This window comes from Penaeus vannamei, chromosome 17 (genome assembly GCF_042767895.1).
Source record: "Penaeus vannamei isolate JL-2024 chromosome 17, ASM4276789v1, whole genome shotgun sequence".
NCBI classification, from domain to species: Eukaryota; Metazoa; Arthropoda; class Malacostraca; order Decapoda; family Penaeidae; genus Penaeus; species Penaeus vannamei.
The window spans coordinates 40145536-40150535 of NC_091565.1; the positions used below are offsets into that span (position 1 = coordinate 40145536).

General features: G+C 27.7%; 1 protein-coding gene across 1 annotated transcript in view; it reads left to right on the forward strand.

The window, feature by feature from the left end:
* Positions 1–5000, forward strand: part of LOC113818377 (uncharacterized) — a 9489-nt gene that overhangs the window by 1633 nt on the left and 2856 nt on the right. The window lies entirely within an intron of this gene.

Below are 5000 nucleotides of genomic sequence, written 5' to 3' on the forward strand. Positions count from 1 at the left end.
CTTGCTTAAAAATGTTATTCGTTTATCATTTTAATAATTCAATTTATTACCTAGTTTGAGATCCATACCTGGAGGAGCTCACTATTCCGGCGAAGAGCATGTTTAACTATATTTTTTTTTATTCAACTTTTTCGTTTCGTTTCACAATGCAGTATTGTGCATGTCAACTTACTGTTCTGCTGAAGGAGGGATGGATTACGTGATTTGAACTTTATTTGTTGTGTAAACATGTTTGTTACTATGTCTGACTAACTTCATTTGATTTGCCCAGTTTTAATTATTCAAGTTTATAAACTGGGCTTCCGATTTTGGAGGTTATCATCATTTCATTAACTTAGTTGTTATTCTAATTGTAAATACAGACGCAGTTAATCAGATCTCTTAAGTAATAAGGAATGAATTGAAGTATTATTTCTCTGATAAGTAACCAACCTCATCAGCTAAAGACATAAATCATACAAAGTACTACACTCCTGTTAACTCTCGACTGGTGTTGGTTTATTATATGCTTTATTGCTAGGAATTCCAGTAATATATGTTGTGTCATTAGCTACTCGTTTGTACCAAGCCAAGCATTGCGTGTGCTTGCCCAAACACCGTGCCTCGTCCCTGTTTTCAAGCACGGATCAGAGGGATTACTGGGTATATAACGAGTTTATTTAAATGACCACGCCTGTGAAAGGGGATTTTTGGCCATTAAAGTAAAGTCTGGGAAAAAGGTGAATTTTTATTTTATCTCGCAGAAGGGAAAGGTCAATCCAACGGTATATTAATTCAACATAGTATCTCGAAATCTGGTCAAGGAAAATCGCAAGTAAAGCATTTACATCAACTGTAAAATAGAGGAAAGCAAAGGATTTAATGTCTCGTTGTGAAAGTCCCTCAACAGCGAAATAAACTACCAATATATAGTTTATAGTGTATGTGTATAGTGCATGTGTGTATATTGTGGTTAGCTTATTTCAATTAAACCTACATTACGTATTTCACTTTATGTATAATCATTTTGCTTCAAAGTCAAATCCCTGCACTGGAAAGGAGCTTAAAGATGGTTCAATATTTTCAACATTTTCAGAAGCGTACAAAGAACACTTTTTGCTAACCCTCCCCCCCCCCCTTCCCCCCATAAAAGTGTACACCTGGAAATGTTGGTGACAGACACGATCTGTCATAGACATTTTCATAGAATTTAAAAAGCTTGCGAGTGGGTTTAACTCCCTCCCCCTCAGCGTGCACTTTGCACTCTGTGAAAATATTGAACATTTTGAACCACAACTTACGTGCTTATAGGAATTTAAAGACTAAAAGTTATATTTGATTATTTATTATATTCATGCGAGTCAATTCAGTTTATCAATTCTATCAGGTTTATTGGTTACTCTTTTCTTTTATTCCGTAAATATCATTTGTACATTTTTATATCATTATGTATTGATTTCTTTCAATCATATCTATGATAATAGAATTTGAAACCTATATTACTGCGTTTATCTTCGCTGTATGACTTCATATGGCTTTATTTTGTAAGCTTTTATTATAATAATAATAATAATAATAATAATTATTATTATTATTATTACTATTATTATTATCATCACTATTATTATCCTTATCTTTATCATTATCATTGTCATTGATAAAATTATCATCATTATTATCATTATCATTATCATTAATATAATTATCTTCATTATCATCTTCACCATTATTATCAACATTGTTTCTATTGTTGCTGTTATTATTATTATCATTATCATTAACATTTCTATTGTTCGTACTATCATTATTGTTATCATTATTACCATTACTATCATTATTACTATTATTTTCATTATTATTATTATTATTATTATCATTATTATTATTATTATTATTATTATTATTATTATTATTATCATTATTGTCAATGTTATTATTATTATTATTATTATTATTATCATTATTATTATTATTATCATTGAATTATTACCATTATTGTTATTAATATTTTTATGATTATTATTATTATTATAATTATTAATATAATTATTATTATCATCATCATTATTGTTGGCATTATTATAATCATTGATTATTATTATTATTATTATTATTGATATAATCTTTGCTCTTACCATTAATATTATTATTATTGCTATTATTACTGTTATTATTATCATTAATATTATTATTGTTATAATTGTTATTATCATTACCAATGGTATAGTTATTATCATTGTTATTATTATTAATATCATTATCATTATTGTTGTTATTATTAGTATCATTATTATTATTTTTATTATCATCATTGTTGTTATTGTTATTATTAATATCAGAAGCTTTTTATATCATCATTGATATTATTGTTATTAATGTTATTATCATTATTATTATTATCATTATCATCATTATTGCTATTATCACCATTATCATTATCATCATTATTATTATCATTATCCTTATATTATCCCCGTTATTGTCATTGTCATTATCATTGTCATTAGCATCATTACCATAATTATCATTGTTATTATTGATATTTTCATTATTCTTATTATCATTATCATCATCATTATCATTTTCATTCCAATTGTTATTATCATTATTATCATTATCATCATTGTTATTATCATTATTATCATAATTATTATAATTATCATTATTATTCTTGTTATTATGATGATAATTGTTATCATTATTATCTTTATCACTATCATTACTATTGCTAGAATAGTAATGATAATGATAATGATAATCATAATGATGCTAATAATGAAAATAATAATAATAATAATATTGATAAGAAATAATGATGTTATTATTATCATTATTATCACTAGCATTACTTTTATTATGGTTATTATTGTTATTATTATTATTATCATTATCATTAGTATTACCAATATTACTATGATTACAATGTTATCATCATTATTGTTATTGTTATTACTATAGTTATCATTATCATTTATTATTGTAGTTGTTATTATCAGTTACTTTTATTGTTATTATTATTGTTGTTGTTTGTGTTATTGTTCTTCTTATCATTATTATTATTATTACTATTATTATTATTGCTATTATCAATATTATCATTATTACAGTGTTAATACTATTCATTTTTATGCTCATATCATTATCATTATTATGATTGTTATTATCATAATTATTGTTGTCAATATGTTTATCATCATAATCTTTATCATTATCATTATAACTATGATTATTTCATAAATATTGTCATTAATACTATTATCATCATTATTTTTATCATTGTTACAGTCATTATTATTATCATTATTATTATTACGATTATCATTGTTATTGCTACTAACCTGCATTGGCTAGTATTATTGTGATTGCTATTATTATCATGATTATTATTATCATTATCAGAACCATTGCGACCCATGGAAATTCCTCGGAAGAAAAAAAAGTCCTTTTATCCTCTTCGCTGCTCTTTCACCTCCTACATCTCTATCTCTCTCCTTTTTCCTTTCCCGCTCTGCCTATTTCTTCCCTCGGTTCACTCCTCTTCTTCCTTAACATTCTCATTTCCTCCTCTCCCTCCCTCCATAACTTGTCCAATTCCTTCACTCCCTTCTTCCTTTCTTGTCCTATTCTCTTTTCTCTGAGGCTTTCCGTTTCCACTCTTTTCCCCCTTTCTCGTCTCCTATTTCTTTTTGTGCCCCTTTCCCTCCATTTATTGTGCTAGTCTCTTTACTTCTCCCTCTTCCTCTCTTTTTCCCCCCTCCTACCTTCCTTCATCACCTCCTCCCAGGGATAGTCGTGGAAATAATAAACAAGAATTGAATATGGTGTTTATATACTTCCGTGCTGCGTACTTGCCGCGAAGAAGTAGAATGACAACAACCGTAAGATAATAATGATAATGGTAATAATAATGATAAAGATAACAATGATAATTATAATGATGATAAAATAAGGATGATGATGATAATAATAATTATAATAATAATAATAATAATAATAATAATAATAATGGTTTTAATAATGATAGTAATAATAATAATAATAATAATATTAATAATAATAATAATAATAATAATAATAATAATAATAATAATAATAATAACAATAATAATAATAATGATAATAATAGTGTTCATGATAATAATAACAACAATAATAATGATAATGAAGATAATAACAACAGCGATAATAACAATAATAAAACCAAAATGGGATTCTCATAAATACGTAATAGGATGCATCTGTGCTCGCGCGTATATGTATGTAATTCTTTAATACCCATTTACCCCTTTGTACATAAAAGAAAATAAGCATCTTCAAGTCCGCAGTCACATGGAATATAATTCAAGCGGACCGTATTCAACAGATATCCGGATGAAGCGACCTTAATTCCACAGTTGCATGAAATATGAATTATAGCGCGTCACGCACAGTTAGACGAACGGGCAGATCAAGTATAACTGGAAATTTGATATAGATTTATATATTTATTGTCGTCATTATGATCATTCTTGGAGAAAAGTCATTTAATGCATGTTTATTATTTATTATTTTTATTATTTATAATCTATTATTTACTTATTATTATTGTGATATATATATTCTTGGAGAAAAGTCATTTAATGCATATTTATTATTCATAAGGCTATTCGAAGGGAGAGGTAAAGAAGGAAGGAGAAAGGAGTGGAGAGTAGGAGAAAGAGAAGGAAAGAGGAACGGGTGGCAGGGGGGGGGGGGGGTGGAGGGAGGAAAGGGGATAGTGGAGTGAAGGAATGAGGGAGGTAAGGAGGACGAGGATGAAAGTGAGAAGGGAGGAATGAATTTGAGGGAGATTGGGGAGTGAGGGCCGGGTGAAAGGCAGAGAAAGAGCGAGAGTAAACGAAAAGGGAGAGAGAAAGGGAGATGTATGAGGAGGAGGGCGAAAAAGGGTGAAAAGATGGGAGAAATGTCCATGGTTCGTGCTAATTATTTCTATTATTAACATGATATCATAGTCATTGTTATGATTATCAATACTTTTAATA